This window comes from Mus caroli, chromosome 10, assembly GCF_900094665.2.
Source record: "Mus caroli chromosome 10, CAROLI_EIJ_v1.1, whole genome shotgun sequence".
In the NCBI taxonomy this organism is placed as follows: domain Eukaryota; kingdom Metazoa; phylum Chordata; class Mammalia; order Rodentia; family Muridae; genus Mus; species Mus caroli.
The window spans coordinates 55,499,016-55,525,762 of NC_034579.1; the positions used below are offsets into that span (position 1 = coordinate 55,499,016).

At 49.8% G+C, this 26,747-nt stretch overlaps 1 long non-coding RNA gene across 1 annotated transcript; it reads left to right on the plus strand.

Moving 5' to 3' along the window:
- The first annotated feature begins 15,584 nt into the window (after positions 1-15,584).
- Positions 15,585-22,355, plus strand: LOC110302834. Its single transcript, XR_002378858.1, has 3 exons — positions 15,585-15,733; positions 20,675-21,454; positions 22,151-22,355. It is a non-coding gene; the product is annotated as an uncharacterized LOC110302834 (long non-coding RNA).
- The last annotated feature ends 4,392 nt before the right edge of the window (positions 22,356-26,747 follow it).

The following is a 26,747-nucleotide window of genomic DNA, read 5'->3' on the forward strand; positions in this document are numbered from 1 at the left end:
TGATGCTGTGTCCATTGCTTCAGGTTGGCGAGCCTCTTCATCTTCCAGCCTCCACCCTTCCCAGAAGTCCAGGTATCTCCCACCACCCTGACCTCCAGTGAGCACTGAGTCTTGGCACAATCCCACTGAATGACAGATTCATCACCTGCCCAGAGCCACAGACAGAGCCCGCACAGAATGGCCACCTCAGCAGCTGCCACGTTCAGCATAGCCGCATGGACACACCTACTGAACACAAAGGCAGAGATGCACATACCTGTTCACAGAGGTATGGCTGCCCTGGGACACACACTTCTCTGAATGAAGCTCAACCCTGGGGAAGGGAGAAAGTTGGCGAAAATAAGTGGCAAATCTCCTCTAGGCGCCCTTGCACATTACACAGCTCCTTGATCCTTCCATCCTCCCCAGAGGTGCTCCTTCGACAATCAGATTTCACAGTGGGGGACCAGAGGATCGGGTAGTGGGTATTACAGGAACCCACAGCAGGCCAGGGTCGGGGCACACAAGCATTGAAAGGGGGCCATGAGTGTGTTGGAGTAGAGCTTGCACACTGTAGTCTGTGAGGTATCTGGGCTTCGCTCCCTGGAGACTTGGTCTCTCTAATCCAGTGTGCTGGTCCTTCTGAGGGTCCCATGTTGTCCTCATCATGAGAAAGCTGCCACTACAGAGCATGAAGCTCTTACCTCAGAGTCCGAGTTCTCTGCAGCAGGGGGATGACTCTGAGAAGAGTCATTTGGTCTCCATCGAGCACAAAGCAAAGGAAAATGCTCACTTCCTCTGGGTCAAGGCCAGCTCCAAGTTGGGGGCTGGGGGGGTGGGATGTGTCACCAACTCCTGTGCAATTGTGAGCGGTTGCCCCAGAGACACTGTTCCCCCCCCCCAGTGTCCCCCCTCCTCCCCACCCCCCACCCTGTGCCCTGGAGGAGGAAGGAAGGACAGTAGGTGATCTTTGTGAGTCCCGCTTCAGAGCCCAACCACGTTTGGTGACCACAGAACTCAGGGAGGATTGCCATAAGCATTATCCTGCTCTGAGGTCTGGAGCTATAATTTCACAGCAAGGCCGCCGATTGTCCTCCAACAGTTCATGTCCGTCAGTACCCAGCCTCGTTCTGAAAACAAGTGGGAACCACTGGGGACCCAGAGCAATCTCTGGCATAGTCTCCTCCCCACCCCCATCTCTGGAAGAAAACAAAAAACCAAGAGTCAGGAAGACTGATGGTCGGTGTTGGGTTTGGTTTGACCTATTATTATTCAATTTGCATAAAGCACCCTGCTGCTTCCTAGGAGTAGCTGGGGGTTCCTGAGCTAGAGGGGCTAGAGGGAAATGATGGAGAAAGCCCTTTCTCTGTCCCCTGAAGCAGGTGAGGTGGCCCTGGGGTGGAGATGAGAACAGGGAGCAAAGAGGTGAACATCCCACAAGAGCATAAGGATTGTGATTAAAGCAGTCCCAGATAGGTCCCAAATAGTGTCTCTCTTCTAGCCACACTGAGAGGAACATGTCAAGTCATGGACCATCTGAAACCTCCAGTGACCACAAAGGATCCTCCCAGAGCACCATGCCTCTGGGTACCCGGCATCCAGGGTGTCAGTGATGAGAACAGAAAAACTCCTGAAATCCCAAGTAAGCAGAAGCTGCCCCCACCATCCCTTTCTCTGCGACCCCTCCATCTCCCTTGCCCTGATCCCAGAGGGTTCAGAAGCAAGGAGGAAATAAATGCACAAGGCAAGCAAAGTGGACTGACCCCTCCACTCATGGGTCAGACCCACAATGCATCAGGGGTGGGATGGAAACTTGGGCTGACCTTGAAAGTACAGCCCAAGACTAAATTCAACAAATGGATCAGAAACTGATGCAGCTGGTCCAGGAGGTTAAGAGACAGGGGCTCTGAGAGGATAGAGTTGGAAGGCCATGGTGGAACCCTGTCCCATGTGTATCCTACCAACTCCAAGCTCTCTTTATGTTAAGGAATTCCCCCTGGGTGCTTGAGCAAACCGAACCAAGGAAGTCAGTGGCTTTATGCAGCTAAAGTTTACTTCTCAAGCCAGCCAATGTAGCTCATACCTGAAATACACTGGGGAGGGCTGAGGCAGGAGGATTATGAGGTCAAGTCTCTCTTGGGTCATAAGGCAAGACCCTGTCTCAACCAAACCAAACCAAAAGTGTATCTCCCCTTTGTGTAAACTCTGACCATGCCAGGTAGCTTTCTTAGCCTGCTCTCTTCTAAGCAGTGATTCGGGAATCCAGGTTCCTTCCATCAGTTTGAAACTTCAAGGTGATGCCTTCATCAGCCAGGTTGTCAGTCTGGGAAAAACCTCCCAGAGGTTTCACCTAACATCAAGAATAACACTCATACCTCCTGCTTGCATTCTATTGGCTGGAAAGAGTCACAGGACCAAGTTATGACTTAAGTTTGGCTGGGAATGGTCTCTGTCATGGTGTCTGTCATGGTGGCCTTATACTGCCAAGCTTATCAGAAGCTGCCTGTGAGCTAGGGGATGTGCAGGCCATGAGAAGACCACAGGAAAGGGAGACCCAGACCTTGCCCCTAGAAGAACCATGTCTGCAAAAAAGTCAAGATGACAATGACATCAGCAAGTGTAGAGAAGTGTGTGTGTGTGTGAGAGAGAGAGAGAGAGAGAGAGAGAGAGAGAGAGAGAGAGAGAGAGAGAGTCCAGAGCTCTAGTGAGGGGAGAAAGAAGTTTCCTCCTAGCCATGCAGGTCAAAAGAAACACTCAGGAGCCCTTGGCTCTTCTGGACGCTCTTTCTCCCAACCAACCCAGATAGGGCCTCCCCGTGGAAAGTCCCCCTTCCATCCTCCCACCCTTCGGGCCCAACAGGTTAAGACAGATGTACTCTATGGCTTTAGACAAACCAGTAAAAGTCAGGATGCCTTTCTTTGTCTCTCCCCAGGCCTTGGCTTCCTACTGCTTAAATGAAAGTAATTAGAAAGTTCTAGAAAACACTGTAGACCATGGCTTTGATCAACCAGAAGAGCCTCTTTGGGGAAGGTCCTTCTCTGATTTCTCATCTGCTCGATAAATCAAGGCAAGCTGGTACGAGGAAGGGGAGGGGAGGCTGGGCTTTGACCAGATGCTCTAGAGAAGGCAGGGGCAGCTAGAGAGGCAGTCTGTCCCCCACTTCTCAACCCAAGCTTGTCACTAATGAAGCCTGCCTGCAGAGTAATTAGCCCCAAGCATAGTTCACATTAGGCAGACACAGCCTCAGTACAGTGGTGGCAGGCAGGTCCAGGGACGTGGAGCCCAGAGCTTTGAACACTGCATTATGGCAGGAATACATCCTAATGTAGTTTAATTACCCCCAGACAGCCTTAGATGTAATTGAGCCTAAATGCACTGGCAGGAGAGGAGGTTGATGCGTGGGTAATGATGGCACTTTGCAAGACAAAGCTGACTCCAGTGGGCAGTGGCAGGGGTGGGAAGCAGGAAGGTGAGGTAGCATCCAGGTCAGAGCCCCTTCATTCCCCAGACCTGGAAGGTCTTGACCTTAGGTTGACCAGATATCCTCACGTATCTACCAGCATCAGCAGGAAATTGAGAGGCAATCCTTTGCCTTGGCCCTCTCATCTGGAGAGCAGAGGCTCCTTCTGTGTGCTTCTGTTTTGTTCCCTGAGGATGGTAAATAACACAGAATGGTGATCAGAGGGTAGAAAGCCTTGAATGGTCATTTTTCCCCCAGTAATTATAGCACTTGGGATGTGGAGACAAGAGAATCGGGAGTTCAAGGTCAGTAGCAGATACATACAAAATTCAAGGCCAGCTTGGTCCACATGAGGCTATAGCAAAAAAAGAAAAAAGAAAAAAAAAAAAGAAAAATCCTTGCTTTAATGGGAAACAATCTGCAGGTGAAGTTGGAGAAGGGAAAATTGAAGAGTAAATGGCCATTCAAAGGGTAGAGAGGTGAGCAATCCTCAGGGATGCTTTTTGAGGGAAGAGGAAGAACTCTCTGCTATGAATCTGAGCCCTGAGCCTCAAGGATAGATGCTCCAGATGGCTGCTTCCATACATTGCCCTCTGGAGGCCAGAGGGCCTGCAGTACAGCAACCTGGGGCCCACGGAAGGCTCTCCAAAGAGGGAGCACACTGGCCTCATTGAGTGGTCTCAGCTCCTAGCATAGAGCCTCACGGGATATTATGCAGCATGAATACAGGGTTCAATACCATTTACTCAGTTGTCACTTCAATGTGTCCCCTTCTGCCCTCCTAGGGACATGAAGTCTGTGAAGCACAGCTCATCTTCCAGGGTAGGAACAGCAGTGGCAAGTGAGCTAAGGACCATAAGAGAACCCCAGATAAAGGAGTGGGGAGAAATTCCATCCGGGGCCCACCTTCCTTCTTGACACTTGAGTACAGTCTCAAAGACCACTATGACCCAGACAGATCACCTTGACCCAGACTGACCACCTGGACCATGAGAGGCAAAGCTTCTCACTCAATCCCTGTCTAAAGTGGAAACTTGTTGCATGTAGCTTTTGCTACCCCGCCTAAGCTCTGGGAACAAACTGTGCTACCAGCCCCCGCCCAGAGAATATTGGATCTGTGGATTAAAAACACAAACACTCACAGTTTTGTTCAGTTTTAACTTGCCTTTTTTGGCACAATTGCTGGGCACTACTTATCTCCTGCCTGGAGAATCGTGCCCTTATTAATAATACTCTTAGCTCTGCACCTTTCTACCTGCCCTCAACTTTAGTTGCCCAGTTACACCTAGTCCCAGCTAAACATCTCCAACCTCTCACCCAAGATCTCACATGACTGCTTGGCTTTTCTCTGTCCAAAGCAAGGTGAACTCTCCTTCTTCTCCCTTGAGTCTGTCTCTTGCTGCAGGGATCCCACCTATTCCTTACACCCATCAGTTAGCCCTCGGCTTCTTTACTGATCGATCAAGAACCAACTATGGAACAGGACCTTAGCATCACCATCGCTCCTACAGAAACTACTGGTTCTTTGGAAAATTAGTTATGCTAAATGGTGTTTTGCTGGGGCACACGGGAAAAAGAATATCATGCTAAAGCAAACGTGTGAGAGACTTTTTCCTGAAGCAGACACAGGTGAAAGGATGTTTTGATCTAGCAAACACAATGAAAGGACTCTGGATGGAGTAAATATGACCCCACAGAGAGTAGGAGATGAGCATTGAGCTTTGGTTTGGCTTGCTCCGACTCACTATTCTTGGCTAAAGACATGCATGTGTTGGTTTGCCTTACCTAGCATTGTTGAGCTCAACTTGTGGTAGCACTGCCATTGAGAGAAACTCACCTAAGAACTGCTTGGGAGGTTCCTCAGCAACTTCCCATCTCTGTGGCCTCGCCTCTGGCCAGTTGGTGAGCCTGGCTGTTTCTTCAGGATTGAACTATAGCTGCCTGGTGTCTGCTTGCTGAATAGACTGGACTGTAAACTGCCAGTTCAAGCCTGGTGTCTGCCTGCCTAGAGGTCTGGTCTGCAGCTGCTGAGTCATATTTGTTGTTTGCTACAGGACTGAACTGCTGCCCAAGAAGATCCAGCTCGCCCCCAAAGAACTACTGCTGAACAGGTCCACTTCCCCCATATCCTAATAACCTTTCTCTTCCACTCCCTCTGCTGGGCGGTGGGCTAGGGGAGAGGTTGAACCCTTATTAAAACTAGGTTGCAAAAAATTTATGACTACACCTGTCCCCTTCTTAGACATACTATGGCCCCTGTGTGGGCACTGATGTCTCTAGCTACAGTGCTCCTGATGTCAGGATGGTCACTATAGAAGGGCAAGAATATGAGGTTCCTGAAGAACCATAGGGTTGGGGATGCCATTGCGTATAGTGATGCTGATGGGCAGCACTCCAGCAGGGATGTGGCCCACAATGAGTTTAGAAGGCCAAGAAGTATGCACTACTGCAGAAGATCTTCATGCACTTGATACCAGCAGGTTAGCAGATGAGAGAGAGGGGCTTGGAGAACACGCCATCTTCTTGGAGTATGCACTCATGGGTAGGAGAGGTAGACAGAGAGACCAGACAGAGCAGACGGGGGCCACCTCTAATCATAGTCCATAAGTGGGAAACTCTACCATCCCTTCTGCTACACCTAACCACAGCAGTGTAGTGAGCACCCACATGCACAGTCTTCCCTTCTTCCCGACCTCATAGGATCTTCCCAGGAACCTCTGCCCATGACTTGCTCTGTAAATGCCATTGACCTACTAACTCCTTCTTAGCCTATGTATTCTTCTTTCTTTCTTTCTTTCTTTCTTTCTTTCTTTCTTTCTTTCTTTCTTTCTTTCTTTCTTTCTTCCTTTCTTCCTTCCTTCCTTCCTTCCTTCCTTTCTTCCTTTCTTCCTTTCTTTTGGTTTTTTGAGGCAAGGTTTCTCTCTGTATAGCCCTGGCTATCCTGGAACTCACTCTGTAGACCAGGCTGGCCTCGAACTCAGAAATTCGCCTGCCTCTGCCTCCCGAGTGCTGGGATTAAAGGCATGCGTCACCATGCCCGGCTTTGTTATACACTTCTAACTCAGACATCTGGTCTTCTTATCCCACAAATGGGACAGTGGGAGGTGCTCGCTCTCTTGAGAATCCTTGTCCCCCTACCCCAGAGCTCACATGCTCCCTCTCTAAGGGCTCAGCAGTGCCTGGGATCCACATTGACATTGAGGAACATGCAGCTCTCTCTCCTGCCCAATGGGCCATGTGCCAACACCTGCCTTCTTCCCCAGAGCTATCCATCACTGTCCTGGCATGTCGGTAGGGAGATGGCTTCATTAGCTCCCCCTGACCATCCATCCTTGGGCGCAGAGACAAATGAAAACCTTGCACCCCTATTAACACAGAGAGCTCAGAATTCTCAGAACTTGAGGGCATCTCTGCTCTCTGTGCAATTCCCCCACCCAAGGTCACAGGCATGAGGGATCCCTCACCCCTGTCACCAAGCCCAAAGCACCCATTATTAGAGGGGCCACTGAGTTACTCTAGCCTTCAGGTGTCTACTAAAATGTACACAGCTCTGGCAGGAGGAAGAAATGCATAAGCGCTTGGGACCAGAAGGCAAGGTAGCCCCGTGTCTGCTCTGGGAACTGGGTGACTACCTTACAAACTTCATAGTGGAGCCTTAGCTTCCACAGTTTTAAGTGAAAGAATTTATCTGGAATCATTTTTGAAAAACGGTAAAGTCTGATCATGACTTGAATGCGTCTCTCTCTCTCTCTCTCTCTCTCTCTCTCTCTTAGACAAGGTCTTCCTGTGTAGCCCTGACTGGCCTGGAACAAAGCTGGCTTTGCACTTCCAGAGATCTGCCTTCCTCTACCTCCCCACTTTTGAGATTAAAGGTGTATATCACCATGCCTGGCCTCCTGACCAGCTGTAGAAGACACAGGCCAGGTCTCAAGGCCCTAGCATAAAAAGCTAGAAACACACTTAGGGTGAAGCCTCTGTTGTCTGTTGAAGAGGCCAGATGCTCTGTTCAATCAGAGTTCAGAAGTGAAGTTTAGGAGGAAGAAGGCGGTGGGAAGTGTTGGGGGATCGAGGAGCATGTCTGAGATCAGGAGGAAGGCTCTCAGCTGGAATGAGAGCAACACAAGGAGTCGGGAGTGGCCAGAGAGAACAGTCAGAGACTGGTTACAGAATCCATACCTTGGTCTTCTAAGCAGAGAGAAACTGCTGAGAGCTTTGTGGAGCAGGACAGACTTGAGCCTGAGGACCCCTGAGAGAACGCCTAATCCTGCCCTTCACATCACAGGTGGGAACCTGAGACCCAGCAGGAGGACGGCACAGGCCGTAAGAGCCATTGCCAGACACTGTGAGCTTAAGCCAGTGTCAAAAGTAATTATGTTCTGAGGGGAGAAAATGTGCCCAGCCACTCTAGCCTGGGGACAGTAGGTCCTTTAGTGAACAGCTCCTCTTGGAGCTACAGAAACAATGGGGAGGGAGGTTGGGGGTGGTCAGCACCAAAGCTTTGGACAGTTCCAGTGGGCTCACAGCATCACTCTGGGTGAGAATTTTACATCTTCCGCAGATGTATGCCCACTATGGACACCTACTTTCCTAGTTTGCGCCCTAGAAGGGAGCGAGGGAGCAACCAGGAGAGGGGTGGTGTGTTGACTTCTGTTATCAGTGGGCCCAGATGTAAAATGAATGCCTGTGATATTTATCCATTGCTAATAATAAGTGGCCTGATTTGTCAGGCAGGAGCAAAATCAAAGATGTCAATTAAGAAGAGAGAAAAAAATGTAAAAACCCAGCTGTATTTCTGCTGCACAGATGCTTGCTGGAGAAAGAGGCTACAGAACTTGAGACCTTCTCACCCTCACCCGTCACCCCTCCCACGCCCACCCACACCTTCTTCCTCCTTCCTGCCCCTGACACCCCCCACCCTGCTCGCTCGCTCGCTCTCTCTCTCTCTCTCTCTCTCTCTCTCTCTCTCTCTCTCTCTCGCTATTTCTCCCACCATGTCTGGTCCCCACATCTTATGTTTTGTCTCTCTCCTTTGTCTCATCCTCTCCTCCGTCTCTCTTCTCCCTCTCACCTACTCCACTGAGTTTCCTGTCTTATTCTGGATGATCAATTCCCTCCCCCACACCATTCCCTCTTCTTCCTCCTTGGGTTCTCCTTTTCTCAACTGTTGGCTGCTCTAGACATTGTCATTCCAGACTGGCCACCCCCACAGCCTCAGGTCATAAAGCACATCCAGAGAGTCACAGGGATGGACGTGAGCCACGGAAATAAACCCCAGGAAACCACAGACCTGGGCGTTTCCACTTAAGTCACAAGCCAAGCCAGTCTCTGCGGGATTTCAGTTTGACAACAATAAAATAATGGTCCTAGACAATTCCCTGGACCAAAACCCTGCACCTAAATCTAAGCAAGAACTTCTCGTTTCAGGCCTTTCTTCCCTGGCTCCACACTCATCTTGCCTGGGTCTGGGGCCTCAAGTGCAGGTCTCTTCCTCACATCTGAAGATTCTGAACAGCATGAAGGAGTCTCACTCTGCCTCTGGGGTCATTCCTAGAGAAGTTGCAGAGAGAAAGGCCCCTGGGATGAGAATCCCAGAAGCCACTGCACCGTGAGTACTGTCCCAGAAGGGGACATCCCACTGGCATCATGGGAAACTGTCAGCCTGTCCTGGAGAACATCTACCTCCAGACATTCCAAGAGTTCTGAGAATCCATTCTTTCCTGTCTCTACCCTAAAGGGCCATAATTTTCTCTCTCTCTCTCTGGCAAGTAGTAAAAATGGCTCATGGCTTATGGGACTCAGGATTTAGGACTGCTAGTCGATGTGTGAGCCCTGGGCCCACTACCTCACCAGCCCACTGTGATTTCACACTGCAGAACATCAACTGACTGTGTGTGAGCACATCCTGAGATGCCCCCACATCAATAAGGAAGCAAAGACATTGTTCCCACTGGTTTTTACAATAAATAAGCACAGCTACTTACAATAAGCATAGCTTCTCCCTTTCTCCATCTCTCCATCCCCGGGGACGTGTGACCCCTTGTTCAGGTCTCTGAGTATAAACTTTAGGCTTGCCCTCTAAAGAGCCTACTTCCCCATATTACCCTTCCTCCTGATGCTCAGCCTGAGCTGTCCTTGGCGAGGCACAGTGCCACATGGCTTCTCCGGTGGCCATGCCACCTGGACCTTTTGGAAGAGCCTCAAGTATTGCATTCATCACCTGACTCTAGTCCCAAGTCTGTCACTAGTGAAGACTTCAGATGGGGAGCTATACTTCTCAGAGCCATCCTCCATCCATGATCTGGTCCTACCCTCACTGTAACCCTGGGAAGAGACAGCATAACACTCCTTTATCTCAAATTCCAAACAAGAAGCACAGCTCCCTTTAGAGTCTGAAATTGAATCCAGATCCCCATGTCTTGAAATCCTCTCTCGGTCCTTTGTCCTCAGGGCCTGTTTTGAGGATAACCTGGGAATCACAGGATGCTGAGCAGGGAATGCCTGAAGTTCAAGTTTCTCTACCACGTCTGTGTTACCTAGGTGGGGACCCTTGGGAGACATTAGGATACCCGAAATCATTAAGACTGGGGCCCTGGTGTCAGCAGTGGTGTTTGGGGTGAGAAGAGAGGTCCTGGGCTCTGTCTCCACGTGTGACGCCCTTGTCATGTTATAGTGCATCATGTTACCAGGGGTTTGTGCCATGCTTTTGAGATCTCCCAGCTTCCAGAGTCATGACCCAAACAAACCTCTAGTCTTTATGAATAATCCGGTCTGCAGGAGTCTACTACAGCACCAGAAAATAGACTAAACCAGAGGCAGGTGTCATAGAGAAAGACATGGTTGTCACAGCCAATACCCACAGGTCTGTAAAGATACTCACCAGTCTCACAGAGTCCAGAAACGTTGCATGAGTCTGTGGGTTAACTCTCACACATGAGCTGTGGCATATGGTTCTGGGCTGGTAATCCCATGGCACTTTCTACAAACCTGTATCATGCTCCTTCTTACACTTTGAAGAATGAATGTGAGAGTGCATGTCCACACATGTAGGCTTGCACGTTGGCAGGAGTTGCTTCACGTTCTTCAGACGTGTGGGTTCTGAGGATTGAACTCAGGTCTCCAAGCCTGGCTGCAAGCCCCTCTACCTCAAGCCCCTCTAGCTCTACCCCAAGCCCCTCTACCTCTAGCTCAAGTGACAAGGAAGGTCACTCCCAACCGCTCCAGGAAACAGCACTCATTCTTCCCTGGCAAAGCCCCCAGCCAATATGAGCCAGCCTCAGTCACTCTGTGGGATCCACTGTAGGGCCTTATGGGTCCCCTCCCCATCTGACAGCTCCCTAGGTATGAGAATCAGTCTGCTTCACCTTTGGGTGTCTGGGGATGGGAGTATGTGCAGGTGGGGGTGGGGTCACACACGAGTGCATGTGGAGACCGCAACCTCCAAGCATTGCATGGGAGTCATCTGCCTTGGCTTTTGAGACACGGTCTCTCGCTGGGACCTGAGATTTGCCAGGTGGGCTATGCTGTCTGGTCATTGAGCTCTCCTGACCCAACTGGCTCTGCTTCCCCAGTGCTGGGTTTCCAAGTGCACATGCCACAGCTGGCTCTTCTGTAGCCAACTCAGCCATCTTGCCAGCCCAGGCTTTATCTTTGAGTGGTCATAACAACTCCCTAAAAGCTATATCTCGGGGGTTGGTGAGATGGCTCAGTGGTTAAGAGTACGGGCTGCTCTTCCAAAGGTCCTGAGTTCAAATCCCAGCAACCACACATGGTGGCTCACAACCATTCATAATGAGATGCCCTCTTCTGGGGTGTCTGAAGACAGCTACAGTATACTTACATATAATAAATAAATAAATAAATAAGTCTTTTTTAAAAAGCTATATCTTGTCCTTGTCTAAGCTGAGGACAGGCAGTATGGACGGGAGGCAGCAGCTAGGGGCCTCACACGGGCATGATGGGCTCTGTTCTGGTCTCAGCATCTCTTCCCCATGCTCCAACAGCTGAGCTCATTGAGTTCAGTTCTCTCTCTGTTCTTTCTCTCCCTCGGCCCAAACCAGAGTCCCCTGGGGAGCCACTTTTCCCCTCATGACTTAGTAGAGACAGACACCAACCTGAGTTTAAGCACAAATGGCTGTAGACCCTTAAGGGAATGCAGGTGCCTTGGAAACACAGTCAGGGCCAAGTGTTTGTTGGGCAAGACTTCCTCCAGGGCCCACGGTCTGCGTACCAACATGCCGAGAACCACAGGCCTGGCCGTGAACCCAGATCATCCCTGCCCCCTCTCCCAGCATTTCCCCCCCTCCCAACCCCCCAGAAGTGTTCTATTAATAACTTGTGATACCATTAGCTTTTGCTGTCACCAGCACTGACAACTCAGAGCTGTCTGCAAAGACACAATGAATGAGAACTCTTAATTAACACCTCCCTTAACAAAATAAATTAATTTTATGCAGTCATGATGTCAGCAATGTGACTTGCAAAGATGGCTGAGGCGACTTGGACCCACGGGGCAGGGCCACAGGGCACATCAGGCTGGCTAGGCACAAAGCATGAGTGTGACTGCTCAGGCCAGCCTGGTGACTTAGAAGTGACTTGGAGCCAAGGTGGCTTCTCTCAGCTCTGCCTCTGGCTCCTGAGCCTCCATGAGCAGCTCTTTTCTGGGCCTCAGTTTCCCCTCGGTAAAGTGGGTTTCATCTCTTGTATTATCTCTCAAAATTGTGAAGAAGATTGAAAAGAAGTGAGATAGGAAGGAGTTTAATACACTGTAGAGGGCCATGCCCAGGTGAGATACAGTTCAATACGCTGTAGAGTGCTGTGCTTAGGTGAGATACAATTTGATACACCGTAGAGTGCTGTTCACAGGTGAGACACAGTAGAATGTGACAATCCCTGGAAGCCCTGAATTTTTCCAAGAACACCCTGAAGACAAAGGGGACCCATCTGTGACCTTGACCCTCAGAGAGGCACTCTGTTGACAGGGGCTTACTACAGATGAAGTCCTCTGTCTGGGAGCTACCTTCCAAAACCCTCCCTTCAGACGGTAAATTGCCCTTGTCTTAGGCTGAATGGTGCTGAGCTGAAAGAGCCTCAGTGCAACCCAGTCCTACACAAGTTCAGGATCAATAGCTCCCCCACCAACCTTACTCCCTAATCCTTACTCCTTACTGTCCAATGGAAGCTGGCCGCCCCTCAGCTCCCAGGTCAGTGCGTGGCAGGACTCACCCTAAGAGAGGTAGAGGTCCTGCTTCCCCAGGGCTTCATGCTGTGCTCCTGTGAAAGGGGGGGGGGGTACCCTCCTTCTCAGCATCCTCTCAACACTTAGCCATTACCAACCACTCTTCCCAGTTAACATCATTCCCGGGCATCTGTGCCCAGATAGATCTAGCAACTCCCCACTGGGTCATACAGCAGAGCTGCAGCCCAGAAATGTCTGAGATAGCCAAGCAGAGAACCTCTAGTCCCCCTTAGGGCTAGAAGGAATGCTGTCCTTGTGTTCCTTCCTAACTTTCCTGGCCTAGGGGTGCAGCAGTGACAAATTCATTCTCTTGGCTAGTCACCCCAACATTCCCTGCATACCCATGGCCTGCCAAGCCCACAGGGATTCGTGATTGACAGAACAGGCATGGCGCCGGCTCTCCTGTGCACACAGGCTGAGCAGAGAGAAAAACTGTTCCCTGGTAATTGCAATAACCACTTCACCGTAGCTGCCTCCATTCCTCCCTGACACACACACAAGCTCCGGGCTGGCAAAGTGAGGGCATGCCCTGGAAGGAGCTGTAATGGGCCCAGCGGGGAAAAATGGGTTCACTCTGTCCATCTGTACTGCTACCAGGAAAGAGGCATCGTTGGTGGCCGTGGGAACACAAAGTGCTACGTTAATAACCTAGTCCATGTGGGCAGGGGAAATAATGTCACTCCATCCCCAAGCCCACGGTGACCTCACCTAGAACCCTGAATTTCTGTAGCCACAATGGAATGGCTAGAGACAAAAGCCAGACCAGAGCAGCAGCCCCCAGCCTTTCCCAAGTATGAGTCAGTAGCCCAGTGCCCAGAGCCTAGAGCTTGTGATGTCAGCAGATCCCAGAACCTTCCTCAGGCCCCTTGGAATAATGGAACATGTGACCACATCTTCCCTTCACAGAGCACCTGCTGGGTTCAGTTTGCTGGTTTCCCAGAAGCCTCCTCAAGCTCTCAAACTGGTCACCCCAAAATTTTCAGAGGAGCAACAGACCCTTGCTGCCTCCCATTTCACACTGGCAGCTGTACGGCCCGACACCTGACCTCAGAGCCCCCCACCTCCTCTAAGAACTACATCAGCTTACAACAACAAATCACAGGGCTGTAGCACCTATAGCCATTCTTAGAATGGGGACAACATGACTCCTGCATTGGAGGTTCAAGATACACAGTCACATCTAAAGTTTCTTTGCTCAAGTCCACACACACACAGAGAGAGAGAGAGAGAGAGAGAGAGAGAGAGAGAGAGAGAGAGAGAGAGCTCTTCGCCTCTGGCTAACCTTGGGCCTCCGCTTTCATCCCTTGGAAGGTGGAACACCTCTCTACTCAAGGCAGGCTGCGCAGGCCAGTTCTGTGCCATCCTGGGGCAGCTTCATGTCCTAAGAACCTGTACCCTACCTGGCCCTGCTGACCCCACACCTGTGGCCATCACCCAAGGTCTATGCTGAGCATCACACTCTCTGGACTTTTCATTGGGGTGCCTGGGCAAAAAGAAACCTGAGGGCCAGGTCAACCCAAGATTTCCCTTCCCACTTCCCTAACACTCTGCTATCTTCCCACCTCTTCCCTTGTATATGAGCTCTCCAAATATCCGGTCCTCTGTGCTTCACTCACAAGAATCTAAAAGACATCACAGCTACACGGAGCTTTCTGTCACCTGGGCCTCTCTGTGGTTTGAAAGCTGCAACTATTGACCCGAATTTCTCCAAAGAATAACTTCCTACGGGTAGAATTGTGGACATCAAGGTGTTTCAAAGACATCTTTCAGGCACACACACCCCAGGCGGCTGTACTACGTTTGGAGTGAGATTTCCTTTCTTTCTTTCTTTCTTTCTTTCTTTCTTTCTTTCTTTCTTTCTTTCTTTCTTTCTTTCTGTCTGTCTCTCTCTCTCTCTCTCTCTTTCTTTCTTTCTTTTAAAGATTTTATTTATTTATTATATATAAGTACACTGTAGCTCTCTTCAGACACACCAGAAGAGGGCATCAGATCTCCTCACAGATGGTTGTGAGCCACCATGTGGTTACTGGGATTTGAACTCAGGACCTCTGAAGAAAAGTCAGTGCTCTTAACCTCTGAGCCATCTCTCCAGCCCGAGATTTTCTTTCTTACTTAGACAAAATATAAATGCTCTGGGGACCTCAGCTTGCTCTTGGATGGGACACTGTGGCTTTAATAAGAAGCTCTGGGTTGAAGAGTGAGTTGAGGCCCCTTCTGGAGTTTGGGATAAGGATCAATGTGGCAAATACCTGGCAAGGTGGGACATGGCTGCTGGGCTGCAAGTTCACCTGCATCCCAATCTGCTCTTGCCTTTGCTTGGAGATTCCGTGTGCTCTGCTGCCTCAGGGGACCCATCCTGTGCTCTGGGTCCCTTGTGACAGACTGTTGAGAAGTCCAGGGTCTGGTCACCAAGGCAGAGCAACTGACTAGGTTTAGTTTAGTGGCATAAGGGTCAATTTTCTGGGCCCATGGTGCCACTGGGTTTTCAGGAACCCAGAGGGAGCCCCTTGAGACTCTCAATGGCTTAAAGACCAGCAAAATGAGATGCTACACATCGCGGTCTGCATCTGCCTGCTACCTACACTGCTAGATTAGCAACCAGAGCAGTTCAGCTCAGCACCCCTTAGCAGAGCCCCAAGTCCATGCCCCTACACATACTTAAGGAGGACAGCGGCTCTTGAGCAATGGTTCTCTACCTGTGGTTGTCGACCCCTTTGGAGGGGGTCAAATGAGCCTTTCACAGAGGTCACATAGCAGATACCCTGCAAGTCAGATACTTATTTACATTATGATTCATAACAGTAGCAAAATTTCAGTTATGAAGTAGCAATGAGAAGAACTTTATGGAGGGGTTGAGACCCACTGTTCTAGAAGAACCTGGGGCTATTGGGGTATCTCTACAGAGCTCTGGAACTGCCTTGAAGAAGCTCCAGAGAGAGGTCCTAGCTTGTCTTTTCTGTTCTTCCCCTATGCTGTGTGACATTGAATGAGTCCTCTCCCCACTCTGGACCTTCAAGTCTCGTCTGCAGGAGGCAGGCCTGGAGGATAGTGATCATCAAGTAAGGTCAGGAGGGGTGACTCTCAGATTCTAGGTGTGCTGGCAGGGTTTGTGTGCCAACTTGACACAGCTGGGGTTATCACAGAGAAAGGAGCCTCCCTGGAGGAAATGCCTCCATGAGATCCAGCTGTAAGATATTTTCTCAAGTAGTGGTCAGTGGGGGAGGGCCCAGCCCATTGTGGGTGGTGCTTTCCCTAGACTGGTGGTCCTGGGTTCTATAAGAAAACAGGCTGAGCAAGCCAGGCGAAGCAAGCCAGTAAGCAGCACCTTCCATGGCCTCTGCATCAGCTCCTGCCTCCAGGTTTCTGCCCTGGGTGAGTTCCTGTCATGACTTCCTTTAGTGATGGACAGCAATGTGGAAGTGTAAGCTGAATAAACCCTTTTCTCCCCAATTGGATTCTTGGTCAGGATGTTTTGTGCAGGAATAGAAATCCTGACTAAGACACTAGGCTATGATACCATATAGGTTTTTCCAAATGCAACATCCTGCGTCCCAGGAAACACAGGCCTAATGGCGGAGACAGGGTCATCTCCAGCCAAGTCCTCGGGAAGTAAGAGCCCTTTGAAGCCTTGATGGCAAGCTCATTGGCTCTAATTCTCTCCCTTCACTCCTGGGCTTGGCTCTAGGATAGGATATAGAGTTGAGTTCTGCCCTTCATGCCTTTGAACCCAGATCATAATGGCTAAGGATTCCTCTACTTCCTAAGACTTTCACAGGCTGCTTCTGAAACACATCAGAACGTGCCAGCCCTCTCTGAGGACATAAAGTTAGCTAAATACTGGTAAGGATGCTAACTTAACAAGGCAGACATGATACTACATCTGCAACACCAGTATTTGGGGGGGCAGAATAGGGGAATTGAGAATTTGGTGTTATTCTTGGCCTACACAGAGATTTTTGAGGCCAGCCTGGGCTACAAGAGATGCTGTTTCAGGGAGGTGGCGGAACACATCTTTAATCCCAGCACTCGGGAGGCAGAAGCAAGTGTATCTCTGTGAGTTCCAGGACAGCCAGGCTACACAGAGAAAGGCTGTCTCTCAAAATACTAACAGAGAGGGAGGGGAGACAGAGAGAGACAGAGACTGTCTAAAACAAAACAAAACGACAAACAACAAAAACCATGATAATTTACTGAGTCGTTCTTGTATGCATTTTTTTTTTTCCTTTTGGAGACAGTATCTTTGGAGCTTTGATTGTTTGTTTTGTTTTTTGATAAGGTCTCCCTATGTTGCCTTGTCTAACCTAGAACTCATTAACTAGACCAGGCCGGCCTGTGACTCCCAAGTGCTGAGATTAGAAGTATGTGCCATCATGCTTCCCTGAGATGGTACTTTCTGCATCTCAGATTGACTGTGAACTCACTGTATAGCTTAGGATGTCCTTGGTCCTGGTTCTCCTACCCCCATCTCTCAAGCGCTGGGATTGCGGGGTGCCCCTCCCTGCTTTGTACAGCACTGGCAGTCAAACCACAGGTTTTGGGGGCAACAAAGTTACATCTCTGGGCACCATTATTAAAGCTGCTTTTCTTTCTTTCCTTCCTTCCTTCTTTCTTTCTTTTTTTTTTTCCTGAGATGGGTCTCATGTAGCCCAGGCTGGCCTCAAGCTTGCCACATAGCCAAGGATGGCATTGAACTCCTAGATCCTCCTGCCTCTGCCTCCTGTTAGGATTAGAGGTGAGCTACAATCCCAAGGGCCTTTAGTGTAACAGTCAAAAGCTACTGGGAGTCAGGCAATTGGCTCAGTATAACCCTGATTCTCCTTTTGCGCCCAGGCACGTTGGTCAGGAGTCTGTCGTCAGCCTGTCAATGGCAGCAGCTCAGCTTCAGTGGCCAATCTATGCTCACTCACAGGAGACTCTGAAACCCCAGCTTCTGTGCTATAAAGTCCCCGCTCGAGTGAGTCGTGACTGCTCCAAACAGCCTGGGCAGCTGCGAACCCTCATGGCATCTAGGTGACCCTGTTCATCCTACAGCTGTTCTCACTGAGGGAAGGGGAGCTTTTGAGTGAGCCAGTCAAAACTCTGTGGTCGGTGATCATGTGAGGCTCGGAACGGTGGCACTCAAAGCCACGGGTGCACACACAAACAGGGCTCTAATCGGTGGGATCACAATCCATGAACAAGCATGAGACCTCCCTTCTTCACACACACACACACACACACACACACACACACATATATGAGCTGGTTTCCACAGCTGTGGGGTTAGCCTGGAAGGTGTCTGTCCTATATACTACTCCAGTTCCAGTGTTGCAGACTCTAGGCCCAGGAAAAGGTTTTTGATGTTTGCTGGTGTTTGTGATGACCTGTGACCTTCATTGTGGGTAGAACAGGCTGCGCTGGTTCAGAAAGAGAAGACAAAACCTAGAGTGTTGTGACCCTTTAAGGCATCATGGTGTGGTGACCCCCAACCATAAAATTATTTTCATTGCTGCTTTGTAACTGTAAGTTTGCTACTGTTACAAATCATTATGTAAATATCTGATATGAGGGATATCTGATGTGACCCCGTGAAAGGTTCATTCCAGCCCTCCCCATGGGGTCTCGACCCACAGATTGAGAACTGCTACCCTGGAGTGTTTTTAAATCATCAGTAACAGCAAAATGAACACAGCCAATGGGCAGAAACCCCACCCCCACTGTTTCTTCCTCACTCTGCTGGAAGAAACAGTGGGGGAGGAGGAGTTTCTGAGACTGAGGAAGGTGAGTGGCTGTGAAGTGCTAAGACAGGGAGTTCCTGCCCCCAAAGAGCTTTGAAGAGCCAAGCACCAAGGGACCCAATAGCGTAAGAGCTTAGGGGCTGCACACGCAAGTGCCAAGTTCCAGCAAACATCCTCTGGCCTGAGAACGCTAAGTCTCTGGGTCAAAGCCAGAGCTGTCATCCATCCCCAGTAGTGGTGAGTTAGAGTGACATATTTAGGGGTTTATACAAACAGTCCAAAGCCACTGGTGGGCTGGTGCTCCAGTTACTGAAGGGCTGGTCCCTGAGGCCTGCCTCTACCTGAATAAAGCGACAGGCCCTCAGCCCACGATCCGTGACACTCTCTCGGAACAAATGCTCGTGAACAAGTAAGTACTTTTTAGCCACAATCCGATGAGCAGGACCCTAAAGTTCAAAGGCAGGCCCATCCATCCCTACCTCTTTCAACCCAAGATGGACCCTCTGAGTTGCCTCCCAAGCAACTGGGGGACCTCTGGCTGAGAGCCAAGCGATTTCTTCTTGAGTGGAAGGAAGAGGCAGGAAAAGAGCCCTTCTGCTGCAGGGAACTGGTGGATCAATCTGAACAAGAAGTGTCCACCTCTCCCTCCACCTCCCACATTTTATTCCTCTCCCTCCCCTCTCCATCCAGTGAAGGATGGAACCATACCAGGACAGGAGTGAATGTCTGTCTCAGCACCAGCTGTAATACAGGTCAGATACAGGCAAGTAGCTTACATCCATGCACATATCCATCCACCATGCACGCCCTCTAACTACAGAAATAGTTCTCAACCTGTGGGTTGTTGACCCCCTATGGGGTCAAATGACCCTTTCACAGGGGTCACCTATGACCACTGGGAAGCATAGATATTTACATTATGATTCATGACAGTGGCCAAATTACAGTTATGAACTGACAATGAAATTCATTTTATGGTGGAGGAGGTCACAACATGAGGGACTGTATTGAAGGGTCACAGCCTTAGGAAGGTTGAGAACCACTGAACTTCAGTATTAGACCAAGGCCCAGGGCAGATCAGAAAGGAATACTACAGAACTCATGTGCCTAGACAGCCCCAAACCAATAGCAAGGACAGCATGAAGGCTACCTGCCCTGAGACAAAGAAGGACAGACAGGGCCCCAAGGAACCTAAGGCCTCTGCTCTCCCTAAAGAGACAAGAATGGATGCAACTGGTTACCCAGGGAGTAGCGCAGGCTGCCCCATCTCTCTGCCATTCTAACATAAAGTGGCCAGGTGAAAGGACCCTTAAGGTTATCTAGGATACATTCCCTTGTACAGACATCTGGGCTCCTGAGAGCATGTGCCCATACTAGGAGCCCGGTGAGTCGCAAGACCACTAAATGCTCAGGACAGGAGCAGCAGGGTGAAGTCTGAGCCTGCCAATGAAGACTTCTAGAGAGATGAGGACTCAGCTACGACTTTGGTATGGAACCAGAAAGGTGGGAGCCCAAGTGAAGAAACCAGGAAGTACAGAGCTAAAGATGAGAATAAAACAAGCCAGACCCAAGCTGGAGAAATGTCTTGGTGGTTAAGAGCACTGACTGTTCTTCCAGAGGTCCTGAGTTCAATTCCCAGCAACTACATAATGGCTCACAACCATCTGTAATGGGATCCGATGCCCTCTTCTGGTGTGTCTGAAGACAGCTACAGTGTGCTCATATAAATAAGATAAATCTTAAAAAAAAAAAAAAAAGACAAGCCAGCAGTTCTCAACCTGTGGGTTGCAACCCCTTTGGGTTCTCATATCAGATATTTACATAATGATTTATAACAGTAGCAAAATTACAGTTATGAAATATCACCAAAAATAACTTTATGGTGGGGGGGGTCACCACAACATGTGGGACTGTATTGGAAAGTCACAGCATCGGGAAGGTTGGGACCCACTGGGCTAAGCACAAAGACTGTAGTATGGGAAGCCTACCAGGTGTGGGTGGGAGTTTGCCCTAGTTATTGCCCCCTGCCTCCAGCACTGTGTCTGTCAAAGTCTGTCTGTCCTACCTGACAAGCTGAGGTCACCCCAAGCCCACTGATCTGTGTCTCCCCCTTACTCTACGAGAGGCCAGTTAGAGAGCTACCTTCCAGGCCTTCATTATTTCCCATGTCCAAATTTCTTTCCCTCGTTTTTTTCTTGCTAAGAGATAATTTTTAAAAGCGAGTCCCTGAGCTCAGCCCTTTCCAGCCTCGTTAATTCCGTGCCCTACCTCATTTGTTCCGAGGACCTACTTTCTCCTCCCAGCTGCCTCCTCCCAGCTGCTGCCCTCCTCCCACCAGCTATATTCGGGTTTCTGCTCCGTCCTTGGTAACCTTGTGCACCACTTAGAGTACTGCATGTGTTTTTCTCTGCCAAGGAACTCTGGATACAAAGGAACCGCAGAGGTCAAGCATCTGCTCGCATCCAAACCCTTCCTCACACCTGAAATCAAGATCCCTTTTCCTGTGTGCCAAGCCCAAGGTGATCTGGTCTCAACTACAAGGGCAGGATGCTTGCTGCCCACGCAGCCTGCATGGACGCATGGTAGCTTTCACTAAGCCCAGCTTCTTCCAGAAAGACAGAGGCCGCTGGAGACTCACTGTGCTCCCTTGACATGGATTCCCTGAGAGTACTCTGTCTTGAGTCTAGTCTGCAAGAAGAGGGCCCCTCACATCTTCCTTGGGCATCTTTTGGACCTGATGTTCCTGGGATGAGCAGGACAGGGGACCAAGCATCACCCTTGACTTGCATCACAACTGGTACCAAGATACTCATCCCTGCCCCTTCTGCAGCCACTGTGCTGGGGAGCAGTAGGGTCTAGAAACATCTTCCCTATTTGCACTGGATACTGCCATGGCCTCTCCCTGCTCTGGAAACACACGGCCCTCAGGAAGCACTGAAAGAAGTAATGAGACAGAGCGGCAAGACACTTGACAGCAGCCAGCCCTCCCAGCCTGACAGCATTCCCTGCCCTGTCCAGCATCTGCTTCTGCATCCTGAGCAATGCACACTCCCTCTGCAGAAGGTAGTTTGTCCCCTATCCAAGGTGGGGAGGCTGGGGGGTTGTGGTTTGAGCACTTAGGACAGCTGCCACATGCTAAAGATGCACAAACAGCTTGGAGGCGGGGCTCCAGCTGGGAGTTGCCAGCAGTCCAGTCCCAGAGTGCATTTTTGTATTAGAGTCTTTCAGGCTACTTTTTGACTAGCTCTCAGACTCTGACGGTGAGTTTTATGTTGCTGAATGTGGAGTCTAGTGTTTTCATCTGCCCAGGTGTCTCTGCTGTGGAAAGTCTTTAGGAACCTATCCGGGTTTCTCTTGGGACTTAGTCTTATGGACTAATGATGCTAAAATTCCTTCTTTGGAGAGAGAGATAAAGTGTCTATGCCTCCCTCTAAGGTCCCAACAAATCAAGGTGCAATTCCACAGCAGTTCAGAGAGAACCAGAGTATATTTGGTCTATATACAGAACAACCCGCGAGGGATTACAGGCGGGAGCCCGGGTGGCCTTAAAGAACCCCTACTGGGCAGTCTTCACCTGCCACAGCTGCCTCCACCCACAGCTATGTAGATGGAGTTGGCTCCCCTTGTCCTTCCACACATATATACTCTAGCTAGCACTTCCCTCAGGCAGCATGCAATCTAGACAGAATCTGATTGGGAGGAACAGCTGGATGCTCAGGTGAAGATCCCTGACCCACCCACCTCTCCTTCTATATAAAGGAATATCAACAGTCAACAAGCCTGGCCATGGTGAGAGTTTTCAAGAGACCCAGCAGACCTGAAGACGGTGGCAGCTTGGCTCCGAGGATAGCCCTGCACAGCACTCCCATCCTTTTGCCTCCTGCTCCTGTATCCTTTCCACCCCTCCTTTCTGCAGGGGTCTGTGGTCCTTGGAGGGAGTAATAAAGATGTCTGACTGTTCTCCAACTACAGCAAAGTACAGAAACCTCGAGCCCTCTCGGCATCGCAAGTCTCAGGGTATTCCTTACATACACACACACACACACACACACACACACACACCCCACAAATGAGGAAAGGCGTGAAAAAACAGGAAAATGCCCAAACACACTGACTGTGGTGATGATAAACAGCCACTATAATAGCATTATAATAGCAAACACAATCGCAGACGGGAGCATCTTAGCCACCACATCACTTAATACAGCTGTGGCGGTTGCTTCCCTGCTGGAGCCTATGACTTCCCTGGTCACAGGGTTTTGTCTAAGGTCCCAGCACCTGATGTGGCTCTCCCTGAGTCCAATCGAAAAGTTGCTTCTATCTATAAATGAGTAACACACACGCACATACACGCCTCACCATTACACAGGCTGGTGCTTCTTTCATGGTATTTCCATTGTGAAGCGTGGCGGATCCAGCAACCTTCGTAGCAACTTCTGACAGGCACCACGGGAGCCAGCTTGAAGCGGGGAGACACTTTTAGCCCAGCCTGAGCCTTATTTCTCAGCCTTCTGCAAACCTCGCGTGTGGTGCCTTCATCGATAGGGCCTCAGCACCTGGCTCTGGAACAGAAGTGACAACAGCCTGTATTGATCCTCCCCTAACAGTGGAATTCTCTGCGAACTTCTGGGATCACCTATTTCCACGCACACAAGATACCCTTGTTTACTCTTTAGCATTTACGGGCCCAGACTGGTGCAGAATTCTTCCAGTTGGCACCTGTGTCTTACCCAACCATAAAATTCCCACGAACGCTACAGCTACACCTGGCCTTGTACCCTCTATAAACATATCACACACACACACACACACACACACACACACACACCGCTCACTCTTTCCCACACACTCCTGTCTTTCAAATGGCCTCTCAGATCTTCCAAACACTGAGAGGTCAGCATTATGCCATTTATGACAAACTCTTTTTCCAGAGGATAAGCAGGACTGAGCCTGCCATTCCCATACCAAATATTGGGGGGGGGGAGGGTTACAAAGATAACCTTGGCCTGAGTTCAAATCCCAGCAACCACATGGTGGCTCACAATGATCCATAATGAGGTCTGACGCCCTCTTCTGGTGTGTCTGAAGACAGCTACAATGTACTTACATATAATAATAAATAAATCTTTGGGCTGGAGCAAGCAAGGCTCAAGCAAGCAGAGGTCCTGAGTTCAGTTCCCAGTAACCACATGATGGCTCACAACCATCTGTACAGCTACAGTGTACTCACATACATAAAATAAATAAAGAAATCTTTTTTTAAAAAATTTAATAAGAAAAAAGAGAAAAGCTTGGGGAAGCACTTCGAAAGCTCGTTGTCATCTGTTTCAAGCACGTGCCAGGTGATTATGGAAGTTCAAAACCAAGATGCTCCACTAAGGTCAAAGCTAAGGCTTAACATGGCACCAAAAGATTCATCCGTTTGTATCAATGGCTTCCTCAACAGATCAGTGTTGGGGAGAGCGGCGTAGACAGGAGACTGACCTACCTTTCCACACTCCCCAGCTCTCTGAGCCTCTTCACTTTAGTGTTCCAGAGCACTGAGGTTTCTCAGCCAGAGGAACCCAGCGAGACTTGCACAGCAGCTCTACCCTACAACACCCAGGCAAGGATGAGGCTCTGCTGCGCTGCTGGTTTCCTGGGTCCCGAGAGGCCCTGAGCTGGACAGCACTATGGCTGTAGATGCAGCTGTGGCCTCTCCACCCACCACCGGGAGGAGCCCGGGAGGCCCACACCTAGCACAGTCTTTTGCAGGAGGAATAGCCTGGTGTGGAGATGATAATTTCCCACCCTCGGGACAGGCTTAATCGTCTTTGGCTGCATTGTTTTATCATGGCTGCCTTCTGTGAACTGCTCCTCCGGCTTTAAAGCCTCCCCAAAGCTCCTTAAAAACAATTTGGCTTTCTAGTCCCCACCCCACCCCCCGCCCCTTAGGAACTTGGGTTCAACACAAATCTTGTCGTCTGCCTTGGACTAGCCACGGCCGATCTCTGTCTCTGCTTTGCCTGTCTTATCTCTAGACGGCTCTCCTTGTACAAGGTTCTTTCCCCGGTGGATCAAGCCACTTCAAGCCTCCAAAGCCTTCCCTACTGGATAAAAATCTCGTCTCACAAAGCCTCTAACACTCATTGCAAACCTGGCAGTCCTTACTGAACCCCTTCCTCAGACTTCTGATGAACACAGTCCTTTCCTGAGAACTGGGTTTATACATTGTTTCCCTTATGCCGAGTTCCCTCAGCAGCTCCTGTCCCTCTATTTACTGACAGCCACACCATCTATGGGGACCTCCATGGTCCATCGCCAAGGGTCTCTGCCGAATCCTATGAGCCAGTCCATCATGGACCGATTCCTCTTGTCCTGCCTCAGGCTATACAGCTCCTGTGTCCAGCACAGATGTGTGGTTACGTCACTAGGTATCCCTGCTTCTGACGACTCAGATGGCTCCCAGACCCCATGGCCTCACAAGTCATGCTATGAGAGGCTCTTTCTTGCTTGTTTAACGCTTTTCTTTGATTCCAACAATTTTTGAAATTTTAGACTATTCCCTGATTACTAGAGTGTCTCCCATCAACTGTTGCTAAGATCCCTGTGCAGGGTGTCTTATACTGTTGCTAAGTTCCCTGTGTGTACAGGCCGGGTCATGTTTTTCCCTTCTCTGTATCAAACCTTGGTCTCTAGGGTTGTCTTCTGACAGCTCTATTTTCCTTCTTTCTCTTTGTTACCTGACTCAAGGTTTTGGGGTTCTAGGAAGAGCTCACTAATACAGAGACAATTGGGGTTCTTTCTCCTTTGTCCTCCCATCTTTGAGAAGAGCCAGGTCAATACCTCCATCTCCCTCCCTATTGTATCTAACCATCCCATAGATTAGAAACCAACCCCAAGGGTGTCAGTTACATGTCTCTCTCACTGCATGCCCCGTCCACCCACACATGCCTGTAAGTCCTCCAGGCTGCCACCTTGATCTCAGATCCATGGCCAGGCCACCTCTGCAGCTGCTTGCTGGTATTGCCACCACAGCTGTGTGACTCTAGCAATGTGTGGTCTAGACCTTCATCTGTTCTCAGAATATGGCTATCTATTCCCCTAGCACAGACCCCACCCATCAAGCAGACATGTCATTCCATACCATCTAGAAGTCAGACATCCAGGGATTTCCCCTAAGACAGTCCCTACTTAGGTGGCCTCACCTTAGTGAAATATCTCACCACCTTCTGCTTTTACCATGCCAGGGCCATTAGTCCCCAAAAGTCACACTTGCCACATGCCGCACAGGGACAAGAAGCCACGGCAAATTTTCCTCAGCAGTCGCCCCACCCTTAGGCAGCATGACGTCAGCTCTTCCCAAATTCATCTCGGTTTTGTGTATCCTGCCTAACTTACCAGTTATAGCTGAAATTCCTTCTATGGGAAAGATGTGAAGAGTGTTTACCCGTCCTCCAACCCTCCCAATGACAAACTAAGTTTCAATTCTGCCTAAAAGTCCCTCAAAGGTCACCCTGGGAATCAATGAGTTTGCCAGGCTTACACACAGAGCAATGGGACAGGGATTATGGGAAGGAGTGAGAGTGACCTTAAAGCAACTACATTGGATGATCCAAACCCAATATGAATGATGGAGACCTCTCCCAGAGTCCTCTTCCAAGCCTAAATCTTCTTAGCCCTTCCTAGATCATGTGCAGTTAAGAAAGAATTGCATACAACTGGTTAGGAGGAATGGCTAGACATTCAGGTGAAGATCTAGTTGTGATGATCTTTTATGAGCAGGCACAGACGATCTGATGAAGATGCAGGCAGTTTGGGTCAGAGAACAGTCTTGTATAAGAGCCAGTGACAGTCCCAGGCACGGTCAACAGAGAGAGCTGGGTAAAGAAAGGCACTTGCTGCTAAGCCCGAGTTTGATCCCTGAAACTCACTGTGGTGGAAAGAGAGGACCAGCTTCTACACATTGTCTTCTGGCCTCCGGCTGTGGGACTGCACGTGCGTTTGTGTATACACTACCTAAGTGTAATAGAGAATAAAGTGGGGTCTGGAGAGATGGCTTAGTGGTTAAGAGCACTGGCTGCTCTTGCAGAGGTCCTGAGTTCAGTTCCCAGGTGTACATGCAGATAGAGCACTCATAAATAAATCTTTCCCCAAAAAAGGGGGGAAGGAGGAGGAGGGGAAGAAGAAAAAGGAGAAGGAGGAGGAGGAAGAGGTGGAGGAGGAGGCAGAGGAGGAGGAGAGGAAGGGGAAGGGAAAAGGGGAGAGGGGAGAGGGGAGAAGAAAAGAAGGGAGAAGAAGAAGAAGAAGAAGAAGAAGAAGAAGAAGAAGAAGAAGAAGAAGAAGAAGAAGAAGAAGAAGAAGAAGAAGGAGGAGG